The 18,988-nt window shown below is 35.1% G+C and overlaps 1 protein-coding gene across 1 annotated transcript in view; it reads left to right on the top strand.

The window, feature by feature from the left end:
* Positions 1-18,988, top strand: part of mmp17a (matrix metallopeptidase 17a) — a 227,214-nt gene that overhangs the window by 11,942 nt on the left and 196,284 nt on the right. The gene's annotated exons all lie outside the window — the stretch shown is intronic.

Here is an 18,988-nt window from a genome sequence, read left to right as displayed (position 1 = left end):
GTTCCCTGTTTTGTAATGATGCTTATTGAACTTTGAAAATCTGTGAAGTCCGTCTTCCCGACTGAGATCACAAACTTAATCTTGCTCTTTTATATAGAACGTAGGATCTAGGATAAGCAGAAGTACTATTTTGATGAAGAATACAACACTGGCATCCTTCTCCATTGCAAACATACACAGCATGAGCTTGCGCTGATCATGTTTACAATGGAGATTGAGGTCATGTGTGTTGTGTTTTTCATTAAGCTGGTACCCTTGCTTATCCTAGATCCCCGAGCCTATATAAAATATTTAGATTATGTTTGTGTGCACAATAATAATTGAGAGGAATGACTGCAGTTCCCATGTTTGATACAGTACGCTGACACTCCAGGCTGCTGTGAACCTGCTCTGTAATGTTGATTCAGGCTGTTTATTAGAGGTTTTAAAGTTGTAAATCATGTTTAGTTTCTTGCACAGGTAAATCTGTTCACTTCATTGATTGTAAATATGTTTTTTTTTTTTTTTTTTTATACACGGTTTACTTGCATTATACAAATCACCAGGGACCACAGTTTCAGCTGAAAACAGTCAGCTACGTTTTGGGATCGCCTGAGAACAGTGTTGGGTAAGTTACTTAAAAAGATTAGTTTATATTTGCTTCATTTAAATTGGTAAATTACTTTTGAATTACTTTTGTCTGAAAGTTAAATTTAATTACTTGCCATGTAATTACTTGACTCAGTACTACTTTGAAGCAAATCTCAAAGCATACAAAATACAAATCAAACTATTTTAATTACTTAACTGTTAATTGTTTTAAGTCTAAAAGGCCATCACATTTAAGCAGTGGTGGAAAGAGTACTGAAAAATCATACTCCAAGTAAAAGTACCACTACTTGCCTAAAAAGTAGGGTAGGCAGAGTCAACGTATCTGTTGTAAATATTACTCAAAGTATGAGTAAAAAATAGACATTTCAAAAGTACTCAAGTGTAGCGAGTATTCTGCTGTTAAAAGCTGATGCGTTTACATGTAATTTGTAAGTGTGTGTGTGTGTGTAAACGTAACATTCTGTAGTGCATCGAGTTATTGTCCAGCAGGCACACAATGTCATATGACGTTAATATTAGGTTAGATTTAGGTTTTGATATCAGGTGACCAAAATTCAATGTCTAGCCAGCGTCTAAGGACAACATTATTTTGATGTCCAATATCGACATCAAATGACGTTAATATTTGGTTGACTTTGGGTTCTTAGAAAGTGACCAAAATCCAACGTCGAGCCAACATCTTAAACCAATGTCATATTGACGTCAAATACTGACATATATTTATCGGGTATGGCAACCAAAATCCAACATCTGATAAACGTCATAGTGGTAATGTCCACACGACTTCAAGCTGTAACCTCATTAGACGTTGATATTTGGTTGGTTTTAGGTTGGTCTTTTAACTGTTTTAACAGTTTGCTGCAATTATAAATCGCCCATGTCTTGAGGTAGTTCATTATGATGGGATTTACCATCTATGTGGAATTTGATTGGACAGGAATCACAGGACTGATTTTTCTAATCCCCATAGACATGAAAAAATAGTGACTGTAGGTTGAAGGAAAGTGGAGTAAAAGTACCAATACAGCACTAAAAATGTACTCCAAGGGAAAGCACACATTTTTAGAACTACTTAGTAAATTACAATTCCTGAGGAAAACTACTCGCACTAATTTGAGTATTTGTAATTAGTTACTTTACACCACTGCATTTAAGCAATGTTAAGCATATGTATCGAAACACAAAATATTTTTTTTACTTGAGTATTTGACATCAAAATCAATTCATTTGTTATTTAAGCTTGTGTGTTGGTTTGACAAACCTAATTATTATTATTAAAAAAAAAATGTTGTTATTCTACAAATATTTGTATCATAAATATCTGCTTCTCTCCTACTTCACCACATGACAACCCCAAAACTTTAGCAATTTAGGTGAGTGGGTTTAACAAACCACTTGTAGAAAACACAATCTTTCATCTCTGACACTTTAATTGATACTTTAATGCTGCGTTCACACCAGATGCGGATGAAGTGTCAAGCGATATTAGTGTCAAACCTGCCAGTTATGCCAAGCAAATAAATTTAATTACAATATCTAGTTACTTTGTAACTATTTACACCCAACACTGCCTGCGGTACAAGTAGAAAAGTTCTCAGGTGATCATTATCTACTCAATTACTGTATGTGATGCGAAAGCAACTTTGAATAACATTCCACACTTGTTGGCCATTCCTTACTGTACAAGTCTTCTGGTGTTAAAAGACTCAACGCTTTTGTTCATTATAACCTGGCATGAAGTAAACCAGATGATCATGGGGTGCAAAGTGATCTTTGAAGTAAAACTGCAGTTTTTTGAGGCACAATATGATTGCAACATGATTACAATGCGGCAAGGAGCGTAATTTACCTGCAGAGTGTTCCATTGTGTTTGTCCTGTGGCAGACACCCACCCTTTATCGGGGAGAATAATGGCCTCATCAGTTCTCATCTTTCGTGCCTCTGCACAAGCCTGAATGTGCCTTACACTATGGGGTGGAGAGCGGGAGAAGATGCCTCTTTTCTAAGCGAAATGATACCGCATTATGTTAGGGCATGTGATGAGGCATGTTCGGCATCCAGACATCATGCATCTCCTCATGAGATTGCACTGAGCTATCCTTCAGGCGCTGCCATTATCAAAAATTGTTTGCCTTTATCTTCATAACATAGGGAAGCTGATGTATCCATGTTCCAAACTGAATATTACAGCTTCGTACTCCACCTAATTGGTTTCCACATTTATGCTGAAGGGCACTTGGAAACATAATTTTCGGCACGAGTAATGTTTCCCATTGTATTTGCCCTTTCATTTCTTTTTCTCCCCTTTCTATAACACCCTGTCAGCTTTCCCTCCCATTCCCTTTTGATATCCTTTTCTTGCTCATGCACAAATAAGCACGGTTGGATTTCAGATGTCCTCAGAGTCGCCTGTGGACATTGGAGTCCATATGGCCACTCCGTCTTCTCTGTGAGAAAAGGGTAACGTTGGTGGTCAGAATCCAATTCATTTAATTGCTCATTGTGTTTTATTTTCAAAGGTTTCGAGTATTTATTTGAGAGGATGTTCCCTGTAGGACTCAGCTGGACTCTGGCTTTTTGTTTGAAACGTTGCATGTTTTTTGTTGTTTTAAAGCATCATAAGAGGAGGACCGTTGGGGCTTAGCCTGATTACGCGTTAGGGGCCGTATTTGATCATGCCTTTGCAGCTGTTTGCTAGCGGTGGAGAGAAAAGTGCCTTCAAAAGACCAACTTTTCTGCTGGGAATCACATAATGCAGGTTTCAACCTCCTGTGGCTTTGTAAACAGACACTGCTAAGTGCTTTGATTCTTTATACCCCACTTTTTGTGCTCGAGACCAAGACTTTCACCACTATAAATATGCTAGGCTTCATATGCATAAATGCAGCTTTCTTATTTAAATATGGATGAGATGGAGGGATTTGCGATGTAGAGCCTACCAGCCCTGCGAAGACAGATCAACAGGATCCAGCCACACTTAAGTGGATTACTGCGGATGAATTTAATTGTGACATTAGTGAAGAAGGGACTCTATCTGATCATTTTTATGGTTCGTCTGAAGCTATGTGGTCTAATTTTCTGTAATTTCATTGCAACTTTGACCTTATTGGTGTCTGGGGAGTCTGGGATGTAGATGTGGAATTGCTTCTTTGACCTTATTGGTTTATAGTTTCCATTTGTGTATGAGATAGACGGTTGCTCTTCTTTGTAAAGAAATAGACCAGCCATAAGTGAAATTGCTGCCATTAGCCGAGTTTCCATCTGAATGTGAAATGAATGTTTTCAAAGAAAAAAAAAAAAGTGGAAATCCCAAATGTGAATTAGATGCATTTTCAAGTTTAAAGAGTGGCTGGCTGTAGTATTGGTAACCTAGTAACAAATCGTCGCCTTGGAATTATATGGTTCTATCTGTGTCCTTAATTATTTTAAGATACTGAGCTTCAAAGTTTTTGCATTCCATATAGCAAACATTGTGTGTATGAGTTCTCATTTATACATTAACATGACAGAGACCCTATATGTACACTAAATGTACATTAACAAAATTCTCTTAAATTTGCATATTAGGGTAAAAAAATAACAGCAAATGCCCTGAAAGAACCTTCTGTTTCTAAAAAGTGGTTTTCAGTTTGAAATTATAAGGTTATAATTTACAAAAAGGTCTGCTTAGTTAAATTTTTTAATTATATAAAAATCTGTGTTGTAACAATATGCTGATGTTTAAGAGTTACGTTTTTGGTTTCTATAACGTTTATTTAAAGGGGTGGCATGGTGGCTCAGTGGTTAGCACTTTTGCCTCAAAGTAAGAAGGTTGCTGGGTTGAGCCTCTGCTGGGCCAGTTGGCATTTCTGTGTGGAGTTTGCATGTTCTCCTCGTGTTGGCGTGGGTTTCCTCTAGATGTTCTGGTTACCCCACAAGTTCAAAAACAGTTAATTGGGTAAGCTAAATTGTTCTGTGTGTGTGTGTGTGTGTGTGTGTGTGTGTGTGTGTGTGTGAGTGTGAGTGAGTGTTTGGGTGTTTCCCAGGGATGAATTGCAGCTGGAAGGGCATCCGCTGTGTAAAACATATGCTGGATAAGTTGATGATTGAATAAATATTTATTTAATGTTTAAGATTGAATATTTTTTTTCTTGTTCAAATTAAGCATACAAGGCTATGCTAAATATTGTCCAATGCAGATGTTAATTTTGTAATTTATTATGGCAATATTTATTCAATTATATAAATTTTTGAAATATATGCCCCATAAATTAAATTTTAAATATTTGCCCTTCAAGGTTAAATATCAAATATAGACTTTAAAAGAAAACAGACGATGGGCAAATGAGTTTAATAAACACTAAAAAAATGTTTGACTGACTCTATGTACTCAAATAAAAATCTCACATAATTTATATGTTTTTAATAACCGTTTCATTTTCAACAAAAAAAAAAGCTGATCCTGAATGGTCCTCGTTTGTGCGTTTGAAATGCTGATTGGCTCAGAGAAAGAACCTTACAGAGCCAAGTTAAAGTTCGGCTTTTTATTTAAAAGAAACAAAAAAGGTTTTATCTACAAATGTAAACAACTTAGAAAAAAAACTCACATTACATAAATAAATTGTCATTTCAAGAGTTAACACAGCTGATGATTGATAATAATGAGGGTTTGGCATGCTGTCCCAGGAGAGAGCCCTGAGCTCAGAATATCCTCAAACCTGGGGCTCCCTCCCGTTTGAAAGGCGACAGGGCAGTTTGAGCTCAGGTAGGTCTCGAACTTCCTTGCTTGTGAGTGTGAAGGATTAGCAGATATATAGCTGGCTTAGAGTTTGTCTTAAGATCCTACTTTGAAGTAGTCAATTTACTTATGATTTATGTCTTTGGATGCTGGAAGGAAACCAGGTAACCCAGGGAAAACCCACACATGCATAGGGAGAACATGTAAACTCTACACAGAAACATCGACTGGCTCGGTGAGGGATCAAACCATTGGTGTTTTTGCTCTGAAGCAACAGTGTTAACTACTTGGCCACCATGCCGCCCTATCAGGAGAGGAAAACATCTCAAGAGAGCTTATAAAATTTTATTAAATGAATGGATTTTTATTCAATTTACCATGATGTCGTAAAGAGGCTGGGACTTTCAAGATTAAGATTTAAATTTTTGGACTTTAATTTTTTTTTCTCCTCTCTGTTACTTATTTTGTATTAGTAGTATTTTATTGTTTTAGTATTCAGAACTGACCAAGTTATTTCACTAACAAACTATTATAATTTTATCGCTGAATAAACCCCAACAGGATGATCACGATTTGAATCTGGAATCTGGAAAGTACAAAACTGGCCACCTGATATTGATTTGAGTTTAATATTTTATCAGCTCACTAAACACAAAGCTTCTGTAAAGAAAACAATTGCTAACAAGTGCCTAGTTCAAAGTACACAAACATTTTAGAGATGCAGTACAGTTGTACCAAGCATTAAACAGATTTTCGCCCCATAAATAATAATGAGGACAAGAGATATTGATTCGAAGAAACTGTTTTAAATTCGAGTCGGTTTGTTATCTCAAATTCCATTACAATGTAATATCGACCGCCTTTCCAAGATTTACAGAGCAACAAAGTTACAGAACTGATAAGTCCTTTAATTTAATATTCAATACAATAGAAACCTGTAACTGAGACACTATAGGTTTTCACTGGCTAGTATCAAAGGATAACAAACCGCGGAGTGGATGACCAATCTAAATTAAGTGTTCCAAAGGATCAGTTAGAAACGGGCTCACTATTTCAAATAGGTTGGTTTGTATGCTTCAGAATTGTTTTTCTGTATGGTTGCAATGAATTTATTCAGTTAAAAATATGCTATTAAAATCAATATTTGTGTACAATTGATAAACTGCATTTTTTGAGATTGCAGATGCAGAATCGCTTCCTCTTGTTTCATGTAAATACAGCTGCGGCCACCTTGCATGCTAGGGGACCCTTCTTTTAAACTTACCCTGCGTGCGTGCGTGTGTAGAGAGTTTGCATCGACAAACATGAGACAAGAATAACTCGATAAACATGAAGTTCATAACATTAAATACATCTAAAAATAAAAGACACATGTTAATAGAGATTACAAAAATGGTCAGATATAAAAACTTTTTCAGTGAAGGTATTAAGGATTCTGGTTCTAATTCCCAATCTGATACCTCTTTCCCCCCCATGGTAGATGCACTTATAAGTAAATTAAAGTCATTAAAATCAATTAACCCTCTTCACAAGATTGTTATGATGCATTTAATGGTCATAAGCAACTTAAATCCTTGAAATTTGAGTATTCTGAATTTAAAAAAAAAATGTGTAAACATTTATGTATTATTATCTTTGCAAATTACAAAAAATCTAATTACCACTTGTGCGAGGTGTTTCTAATGCAATGTATATGGGGCAGGGCAGTACATTTAACATTGTTCTCTCTTTTGACTGTCCATCACTCTTTTTTTTTTCCTGAAAGTCTTGATAACAGCATAGTGGAATTTAAATTTTATTATTATTAAAAAAAAAAGGATTGTAAAAAGAAAAAGCAGTACTCTTTCATTCCAAGTTTACCCATACAATGGGTCCATTCAGTATCTAAGCTTTTATAGCTTTTACTAGATACCAGGGGTGCCCAAACCTTTTCTTATGAAGGGCTGAAACCCAAACTTCGAGGCTAGATGGCTAAAGGCAAATATATGTGGGATAATTTACCATGGGTAATTTCCTAATTTATGTAATATTTTTTTAAAAAATCACTAGAAAACATTGCTTTTATATTAACTAATAAAATATTTTTTTTTACATTTTTATAATGAACTTACAGCAAAAATGAAACAATCTAATTTATAACAAAATTACGCTAGTTTTTGCCTGGATTTGCTCGCCGATGTCGTCTACATTCTTCAAGTAATGGTGTTTACATTTTTTTTATTTTTTTTTATGGAATTTATTAGCATTTAAATAAAACATTTCATTTCTGTTTGCTTTTTTTGTAGCTCAGCAAAAAAAAAAAAAAAAAAAAAAGCTTACGTCAAATTAGAAATTATTAAATCTGTGTTAAAGGCATTCATCCCAACCCTCTCCATCATACTGGGTCTCCACTCAGATGTGATGGTGTGCCAAATCAAAGGTTGCAATGGACCAACTTTGGCATGCAGTTTCTACTTTGGGCATCTCTCCTATATACTATAATTATAGAGCTGTAATTCATTAAGGAAATAGTCCAACCTGTTCTTTATCTATTACTAGCATTTTAAATAAAAAAGCAAACTAAATAGAATTTTTGTTATACTACCTGTTAAGAACAGGAATATAACATAAATAGTATAGTATACTAAACATCAGCATCTGAGAGGTAATATTGTTAAAATAAAATGTACTTTATAAGACACAATAATATAGTAGTAGTAATAATAATAATAATAATAATTATAATTTTTGCTTTCCTTTTAGGTGTCTATATATATATATATATATATATATATATATATATATATATATATATATATATATATATATATATATATATATAAATAAATAAATTTAGCCTCTTTTGCACAAGGACAGTCATGTGGGTTTCAAGCGGCATGAGTGTGAGTAACTGATGACAGGATTTCCATTTTTGGTTGAACTAATCCTTTAACAGCATTTCATTTCTGTCAGGAGACTACTCCAGCAAACTCATACATCAACTCGAACCTTCATTTTGCCTATATTTCATTCTGATTTTGAGCCTTACTTGAAATAAATGAATAGTACGGGTCAGGACTTTCTGCTGACTGGCAGGCCTAATCAGCAGCACTGCCCCTCTGCCAGTCAACCCTGTATCCAGTTTGTAACAGCATAATCCTTTTTACGCTAATGCAAAGGATAACAGGAGGAAAATAGCGGCGGTGTGACACTGAAGCCACACAGGCTCTTGTTTTCACAGTATTACTGGCATGGAGTCGCGGCTCCATTCATAATGCTTTACTGTGTGACGGCGGTTTTGAAATGTGCTCTCCTAGTGACAGCTAAAACAGATAGGCCAACGAGAGACATTTCAGAACCGTTCGCAAGTTACAGAAGGGAAGCAGTGAAGCAGAGTGAAACTGAAATTAGTGTTCGCCTGCAGAGAGGCCATCAAGGCCATATCGGTCCGGGGAGGGCCTGTCGTTTAACAAGCCTCGCCGTCTTTAATTAGAATCTGCCCCTCAAAAGTAGCTTTGCCTTCCGAGCTAAACATACAGCTGACGGCTCTGTACGTGAAATTTAGATCCATCGCTGACTTTCCTGTGGTGCTTGTGTTCTCAGAGAAGCTTCTCAGGCATGTGCGGTAGATGCTTTTGGGTTCATGCGTGTAGACGCTTGTGAATGAGGGATTAAGATCTGCCAAAAATGAGCCATGTACAGCCAGGGGTCATGAACTTTGACACCTGTTTCACAGTGCTAACAAACAGAGCCTATGATCCAGGGATTTAAATATAATGTGTGTGTGTGCGTGTGTGTGTGTACATGTATATCTCATCCCCTTGAAAATACACCCCCTTAAGCAATATATATTTTTAAATTGGCCATGGAAGAAACTTAGTGTCATGTTGGCTCAGTGGTTGGCTCTGTGTCCTCATGACTAGAGGTTTGCTGGTTCGAGTCCCGGCTTAGTCAGTTGGCATTTTTGTGTGAAGTTATAAGTTGGCGGTTCATTCTGCTGTGGTGACCCCTGATAAATAAAGATTACGACTTGACTTGAATTTAATTACATCTACATGCCAACTAATTGTCATTAGATTATAAGTAGACTGTTAGGTTGATGTTAGTGTAAGTTGGCATGTACTTGCAAAGTCTCTTTTAGTCAGTTAAATGTCTGTTGAAGGAGCAGTATCAGCAGATATTAAACAGACAGTCTACTAATACTCAAATGGACCATCATAATAAAGTGAAACTGAAATTAGTCATTGAAACTATGCTTAAAAATGAAATATTGAAAAAAAAAAACTAAACTAAAAAACTAAATTTGAACAGGCCTAATAATTCTAATTTCAACTACAGTATATTAGTTAAGAATGTTTTTGAAAGTCATTAGTTTTAAATGGTTTCATGCAGTATTTTTGAACTTACTGTGGCTCAAGTTTATATAGTTTTATTAAATGGCATTTATCTCAAATGAGAGTATTTTATCCATTTTGCTACTTGGAAAATTAATACTAGTTACAGGACCACCTAATTATAATTTTAATGTAAATTTAGCTTGTAGTTAATATTATAGTAATATTAGTTATGGCTTTGTTTTTATGATTATTATTAGGTCAATATATACAATATAAAGTGCCATTTTGTTAAAGTATAATTTAGATTTCGTAAATCATATACTAATGCTACAGTCAAGCACAAAATTCATACACCAGGGGAAATTAATAATTTTAAGCTTGGCTGTATATAATTTTACATTTCTATGTAATATGGTACAGTAGTTTTTATGTATTATGTATGTCTAAATGTTAGACATTTTTTCCATTTTTGTGTTTTTTCTCTTTTTCATTGCATTTTTATTTTTATTTTTAGAATGTACTGTAATATAGTTTATAAACCCTAAATGACAAGCAAAAGCTTAATCAATTCTGTTTGGTTTAGTCAGTCAAACAGTTTCTTTGCTCAAGTCAGTAGTGTTTAACCTGAAATAAGGATATAAGGCAATAAAAAAAATCACATTACTAAAATTAGCATTTAAGTATCATTTATAATTATATATTTCATAGTTCCAATTACCTCTATCTTGTGCTAAGAAAGTTTTGGCATCAGTTCGGCTACTTTCCATCAAATCCCATTTTTAAAGTTTGGCACATGGACAGCATGGACTCCAGTAGACAGAGAAATTGATCTGCTTTTCTTTCCCCACAAAAGCAGGAGCTTTGAGATGCTCTGGGACTCTGGGACTGACCATTGTTTAAGGCTTTTTACAGACTAGCTTGTGAGTGGCTTTGCTGCCCCGCCATTCGCCAAAGGAAGCTCTGCAGCCTGACATCCTACAAACCAGCCCCATTGTTCAGCAGATACAGAACCTGTCCATATACCAGACGGAAATTGTATTTTGGCTCTGTGGATAAAGCATGTGTAGCCACTTGCAACTTCTTTTTTTTTTTTTTTTTAAACCAGGCTTAGATGAATCAGCTCCTTCTTTAAAAGACCAGCGAGCAGCATATTACTCTCCAACACGTATATGAAGACTCATTTGAAGAGTTTGAAATGATCAAAAATGTCTCCAGACTTTCAAACCATTGGTGCTTTTTATCTTACTGAATGCGAGTTTTCTGTGGAAAAAATCTAATTTTATTCAACCCGGTTACATTTCAGCCTTTAACGCCAACAACAAAAGCTCCATCTTTCGCAAGCTCTATGCTGTACAATTATTTTCTTGCTTGCTGTGTCTAATTAACGCAAGAGAGCTACACTTGTTATTTTGTGGATTATCGTTGGCTTTGAATTCTAACCCCGAGGTTAGATTGAATACAAGCCTCAGCATAAATGTTTAACATCAACGCAGACATTAAATTAAGCCAGTTGGTGCGGTATATTTTCGACTGCCGTCCCCAGATATTTCAAAACTCTCTTTAGGCCTGTCAGCCTTTGAGAGAATCTCTGTCTTCAGTTTTACATGCTACACTCGAACGCATTTTGGATCTTTGATCCCTCAAGAGGAAAGAGCACGGAAGCGGTGACTGGGCATAAAGACGCTTCCTCTGTGCTTAACAGACGGCCCAATTTAAGTGCTCCATCATGGGACCGATGCCTTGCGCTCTGCATCCCCAATGATTCAGGTAGCTGAAGGCAGGAACAAGCACTGAATGAGATGCAAAATGTTGCAATACTTACATCCTGTGTGATCATCAATAACATGGCACTTCAATATTGACACAAATCAAACCCTTACCTTTCATTGGCAGTGAAAAAGTGATAAAAAAAAAAATCCAATATCTGCATGCTCTTTTGTGTAACTTTAGTGAGATTATCACAATGCATGATGTATCAAAGCTTGTAAAACAGTGAATGACATCCTGTACTTTTCTCAAAGGGTATGTCTGTATTATCCTAAGAAATTCAGGAAAATGCAGACATTGGATTTTAAATGAGATCATGAAGAATGAACTTTGATGCTCACATGCACTTGGTCACTGGTGTTAAGCAATGGATTTCTCTCTCTCTTTTGGTTTTATTTCTGTTTCAATTGCTAATGCAATCACAATATAATGGGCAGAAAGCGAGTATCGGCATGAACTAAATGCGTCCTTCAGTCCTGAGAGAACGGAGGCTATTAAACTGGCTGTGAGAGAGAGCAGATGTGTCAGTTTTGGTAGCGAATGGATGGATATTGGCCACAAAGGGAGAGAGTTGTAATGATTATTTGTGGCAGCATTATGTGCAATTCTCAAGTCACTCGATGTATTTCAGCCATGCATTTTATTAGGTTTAAATGATGGATCTCGATTCGGATAGCGGTCATAGGAGATTCTGCTGGAATCTAATTTAGCTTTTGCAGAATATTTTCAGAGTCAGATCAAATGCGTTTACAAAGGGATTCACACATTTCTTCCCAAAAGTAACTCAAACTCAACTTTGTCCCATTTAGGGTAATTAAAATTGCAGCAAAATGCCAATGCCAACACACAACCAAGTTTTACACCCATAAAGCATACAATGAATCAAACAATACCCTAATCAAACATTCACCAGATGCAACATGAGTTTTTGTAAGGGTAAATCTCCTCTCTCCCCAGCTGACTTATTCAAAAACTTAAAGGGCACCTATTTTACCTCTTTTACAAGATGTAAAATAAGTCTTTGTTTTCTCCAGAATGTGTCTGGAAAGTTTCAGCTCAAAATACAAATCGGATAATTTATCAGCCTTCAGAATCTGCCCGTTTTGGTGTCTGAGTGCATGGTAGCTGTTTTTCTAGCATGTGGCTTTAAATGTAAATGAGGTTGTTCTCCACGCCCACCGTTCCCACTTGCTCGTCTACTTGTCACCATGTTAGGTCAGATAAACAGCAGGTAGTGATAGAGACAGACACGAATGAACCTGCAATACAGCTTGTTAGTCAAAAATATCAAGTAAGTTTATTTGCTGTATTTGTGGTGGAGTCTATTCAAGTCTTTCTAAAATTATGAGTCTCACAAAAATACTGTTTGCAGTACACACATGCATATATTAGCGTTTACTAACACCCTTCAACCATCGTAATTATAGTGGTTAAACTTTGTTTTAAAACGTTGTAAACTTATAATGCATTTAAAAATTACAGAGAACAAATGTTTAACCCCTGTTTATTTGTGAAAAGTTCAGTGGACATGTTTATACATGTTATAGAAACATGGCGTCTGTCAATCATTTCAGTGGGTGGGGAAAACTGCACTCCTACGTCTTGTTGCGGTGGGCCTCTAAATCACTGAGATCAATCAATCAATCAATCAAGCCTTTATTTGTCACTACACTTTCGTATAGCGAAATTGGACCCCCCAGACCATAGACAAAACATCACAAACAACTTTCCAGGGGAGACAGATCTTAGGAGGTAGCATTTAGAAACGAAGAAAGATACATTTGGACAGTTAGGCTAAAAAACACCCCCTCAGCTTGCCCTTGAGATTTGGGTCCTATTTTAACTTCAGAAAGACTTGTAGTGTTTCTATCACTCCAATGTTGCAGTGAACACACTATTTACACAGATCTGTCCAAACATCTTACAAAAGTTTATTTTATATATTTATATATATATATATATATATATATATATATATATATATTTTTTTTTTTCCATTCATGTTACATGTAGGAACTCTAGAGGTGCTTTAATGATCTTGCCTTTTACTTCAAGGCAATTCAACCTGTTTTTGTCAGACAAACTCAGATTACCACAACCTACTATAATGCAAATGAAGAAAACAGAAACATCATAGAAGCACAAACCCTAAAATATTCAAAATTGCTCAGAAAAAAAAAATCAAAAGCAAAAAAACAGTTTCACCTTTTTACAGACAGCCAAGATGTTGGGCTGGAAGATCAACTTATCATCTTTGACTACTATTTATGAGAGTCAACAATTTCAATGTATAAACCTTAATTGTTGTCGTCCCTCCTGTAATCAATCACCTTATCCTTTAAGTGTAGTCAACTATTTGTACATATCCTTCAGAGGAATTATGATGTTGATGAAGAGAGGTATGAAATAGAGTTATTAATGCTCCTTTCTCTCCACTGTAATGATAGATTTGGATTTTATCCAAAGCCACTTTTCTGATTCTATTGATTTTTCCAGACTGCTTTAATTGCAGTCGTAGTTTTAAAGTCAGAGAGCAAATAACTTTACGGTCGTCTGATTTTCCTGATGAGAAAAAAGTGGAAGTAACTTTGCTATCCAGTTAGCAAAAAAACTGTAATTCCATGTACAAAGTGCAGTGTCACAGAATTTAGCTACATTTGGATGAATAAATAAAAAGTGGTGCTGTACATGCGATTTAAAACTGCAGCCTGGACAAGTGTCTGTGCATATTAAACTGCAAAAACCTCATTTATTAAATATGAAGTACATGTTCTGCATGTCTAAATGAATTGTTTATTACACAAATTCTCCATCAGATATGCTGCTCGTCTCACTGTGAGAACATAAATACAGGAAATGCTCCTCCATTATATGAAGCGCTATCATCATTTCCAAAAATGTAACCACCATCCACATTGAAAAATAAGTGAAAGGAATTGTAGACAAGTTAAAATGCCCATATTACACCCCGCACCCCAGTCATGAGTGTTGAGACTGAACATAGACATTCACAAATATCAATCATGAGTTCAGTTTCAGGTCTTAACAGTGAGGGCAAGATACATTCTGTGATGCAAATTACTGAACCTTTTATCAAAATGAGCTATTTTAAGTATGTTAAACGCATAAAAAATAAAAACATATTACATTAATATTGATTATTATTCACACCTACTGTAAAAGCAACTAGACAAAACTTTTTCTTTGTTATGCAAATTTTCATTTTGTCATAGTTTAAAATACAAATACTAATTTATAAAGGTAAACTGAAATTTTGTATACATTTTATGGTTACATGGACAAGCTTTTTTAATCTCTGCAATTTAAAGAACCTCTATTTTTCAATATAAGATGTCATATTTTGGTTTTGGGGGTCTTCAACAACAGGCAGATATACATGCACTTGCAATGTCTAATAATATGCATTCATTTTTACCCAATTATCTCAATTCTTATTGCAACAGCATATTACACTACTCTTAACCCTAACTTCAAGTAATAACAACGAAACACATTTAGTATTAATCCACACAGTGGAAAAAGTTGAACTGTATGCTGGCCATAGCAAACACATTTAAATCAGTAAAGGAAGAAGCATGCATCGTGTTTTCAACATGGTTTTGGGTGCAATATATGAATAGCCCATAAAGATTTAACCTGAGAGATACAGTACAAGGATAGATCTATAATACATAAGTTATTACAAGCTGCGTGGAGGAATTACAACTTACAACACACAATTAAATACATACTCAAACAAGGCAACAATTGTAATTACATAGTTCAATTCAATTCAATTCAATTCAGCTTTATTTGTATAGCGCTTTTACAATGTAGATTGTGTCAAAGCAGCTTCACATAAATGGTCATAGTAACTGGAACAGTGTGGTTCAGTAACTGGAACAGTGTGGTTCAGGTTTTAGTGTTTAAGTTCAGTTCAGTTCAGTTTAGCTCAGTTCAGTGTGATTTAATCATTACTGAGAGTTCAAACACTGAAGAGCAAATTCATCGATGCATAGCTCTACCAGTCCTGAACCATGCGAGGCAGTGGCGTCCTGGCAGTAGTATGACCTGGAGGGGGAAACTGGTCCATATGAGCTGTAAAAGTTACTGGCAAAGTCCCATAATAGTTTCTGATGCTTCTTCCTTTAATAGCAAATGGCCAACAAATTCCATGTTGCAGAATAGGTTATAGTATCAATCATCAGAAAAAATGAAAGGAACAAACACAGCACTAGGTTGTACTGTGTGTAGGTACTGTGGTGTTGTTGTGAAAATTAACTTTAACCTTTTATTCCACACAGCTGAATCTCCATTTGTAAGTGATCATCATCTTTGTGCCATGATCAGTCCCATGATCCCCTGTGCTCAGCTTTTGAATAAAGCAGGGATCACCAAACTTGTTCCTGGAGGTCTGGTGTCCGGCAGATTTTAGCTCCAACCCTAATCAAACACACCTGAACAAGCTAATCAAGGTCTTACTACAGTATGTATACTTGAAACACCCAGGCAGGTGTGTTGAAGCAAGTTGGAGCTAAACCCTGCAGGTTAATGGACCTCCAGGAACAAGATTGGTGACCCCTGGTCTAAATGGAAAAGCGCGTTCATGTTTTACTGGATTTAGTACATATTTTGGTGATGTACCGTATCAAGGTCGACACGTTCAAGCAATAGATCCGAACCCTACACAATTTCTTTATTAGACTCTGAGTAGACTATTTTCTTAAAGAATCAATAGTTTTAAACTTGGCGCACTTTCAGATTTAAACCTAAGCTGGATGTTTTCATTCACTTAGTTCTGTTGAACACTGCATGGAAGGTCATTTTCAAAAACTCATGATAGGGGATTTTTAATATAACTATTGGGAAGACAATAAAAACAGAAACTGCAAAAATTAAATCTACATTTGGGGAAAAACCATATGAGCTTTGCATGTGCAATCACATGTTATGAAACACAATTCATGCAAAACCCAAATACAAATGTGTACATGATAATGTTTTAGCTATTTCTTTTTACTAGCTTTTATAATTTATCTTACGTTTGTTTATTTTACTTCTTTTTTTTTAATGGCTATCTTTGAGCTCTGACTTTAATGTTGTGTGAAATGCATTTGTGTGTGTGTGTGTGTGTGTGTGTGTGTGTGTGTGTGTGTGTGTGTGTGTGTGTGTGTGTGTGTGTGTGTGTGTGTGTGTGTGTGTGTGTGTGTGTGGTTAAATGTTTACACGTGTTTACTGTAGCGATTGTTTGTCAGAGTGCTTCTCTCTCAAACTGATGAATGTGAAGAGCAGCAGGGCTTTTCACTGCCAGATGAAGAGCACTACATGTCAAGGACTTTCAGGAGGGATTATTTTAGGAAAGCACAATTAGAAAATCTAATTTTGATTGAGAAAATGGTGGTTGCTTTGCAAATCAGTCATTTGGCATGATTACTTTTTAGAATATGGTTACATTTTGACTGGTTCAGCGGGTTGCGTGTCAGTGTCATTTTTCTGGGCTGTTTCTGCCGCGTCACTGTTCTTTAATTTGATAGAGCTGCTCTTGACAAAGCTGCCAGCGTAATCCTATTCAGCGACCACACGGCCCATTCTGCGGATTGTTCATCATTAATTTGCTGGATATAGCTCAATGGCCCTTTGCCTTTGGGTGCAGATTAAATGATATCCGTCCAAGAAAATGTCAGTAGATTCCTTTTTGATTAAGGTGGGTGGTTTTCATTCGCTCGAAAAAAGAAGCGCTCCATCTCTTTTGTGTATGATTTTAATGGGTTAATTTTGATCCCCAAGGCTTTTATTACACTGCTGAAATAGGCATATTTTCATGGATCAGATTTTATGCTCATTTTCTCTTTCTCTTGTCAATTTTATTACTTTTCTCTTTTTTTTTTCCTGTTTGAACCAAACATTTCTTTACACACATACACTGTAAAAAAAATTTGGGTGCCACAAAATTCCCTTATGTTATCCCAAGGGTATTCTAGTTAACAGTTGAGACAAAAGTTAGACAAAAACGTAAACTAGAATTGAAAAACATTTTTGTTAACTAAAATAAAAATAAAAACAAGTTTTTTTTTTTTTTTTTTTTTTTTTTTTTTTTTTAACTTGAACTAACTGAAACTGTAATGTGTACATGCAAAACTAACTTAAACTAACTAAAATTATAGCAAAACTGCCCTTCGTTTTCGTTTTTGTAAATTTATTTATTACATACTATAAGTAAATCTTTAGAAGTAAATCTATTTGCTTCCCGCTTTCAGGTGTTTGACCATACATCACCTCAGAGTATTTATCATCCACAAACATTTATCCACAAACAACTTTTTATATGCCTGATACCCTTCTGTGACTCGAAATAAAGCAATATATACCGAGCTATTCAGTTATTAGAACAGTACACTGAGATTATATTTGAGAAGAGGTAAACCGATAATACTGCACAAGCATGATTCAGTGATCCAAACACAGAGTATATGACAGCCTGCTGTCTGAACTAAACTTGAACAACAGCAGAGCAGGTAAACCGAGGGTTTAAATAAGAGTTCTGGCAAATTTGGCTTAAATTTATTTCATAACAAAGTCATAAAGAAATGTGAATAAGTGAACCCATGCTTCAGATGGGTTGCAAAACTTTATAGTAAGACATTTTTCAGATCATGGTGAAAACATTATCATGATCTGAAAAATGCCTTACAATAAAGTTTTGACTGACTGACTGCAATAATGATTGCTGACTACAAATTTGTGATTATGTTGAGTCTAAGCTTGGGAAGAATGTCATAAAAGATCGTCCCATCATTACTGTATCTAACCTTAAAAGCAGCCTTGCACACATATTGTACTTATAGGCCTGCTATCTTGTGGGCTGTTGTATTTGAATTTGAGGATGGGTAGGTAGTAGTGTTCTTGTGTCAAAAAATGTAGCCCATCTTTGGTTGAGTAAATATACAATATTAATTCTAATGATTTTGAATTTTGTACCTAATACATAAAAAGCTGAAACTAATTTTGAAACTTATAAAAACAAAACTAATCAATAAAAAAAACTTTAAAAAAATAATAATAAAAACTAGTAAATATACCTCTTTAAACTTTATTAAAACTAACTGAAGCAAAATAAAATGACTAAAACTAATAAAAAATCCCAAACTATTATAACATTGCTCAACACAAATCAATTGAGTTAACTTGATTGTTTTTACAAATTTAAGTAGATTGAACATAAAACAATTAAGTTATCCTCAATCTCAAGAATTGTTGATTTTTAGCTCATTTTAAATAATTAATTTGAACAAGCAGCAAAACTATTTATACATATATACAGTTGAAGTCAGAAATATTAGCCCCCCTTTGAATTATTATTATTATTATTATTCATTTTTAAATATTTGCCAAATGATGTTTAACAGAGCAAGAGTTTTCACAGTGTGTCTCATGATTTTTATTTTTTTTTTAAAGGTCTTATTTGTTTTATTTTGGCTAGAATAAAAGCAGCTTTTATTTTTTTAAGAACCATTTTAAGGTCAAAATTATTAGCCCCTTTAAACCATATTTATTTCGATAGTCAACAGAACAAACCGTCATTTTACAATAACTTGTC

This window comes from Danio rerio, chromosome 21 (genome assembly GCF_049306965.1).
Source record: "Danio rerio strain Tuebingen ecotype United States chromosome 21, GRCz12tu, whole genome shotgun sequence".
NCBI classification, from domain to species: Eukaryota; Metazoa; Chordata; class Actinopteri; order Cypriniformes; family Danionidae; genus Danio; species Danio rerio.
The sequence above is the reverse complement of the archived record's forward strand: the minus strand, read 5'-3'. Positions and strand labels throughout refer to the sequence as shown.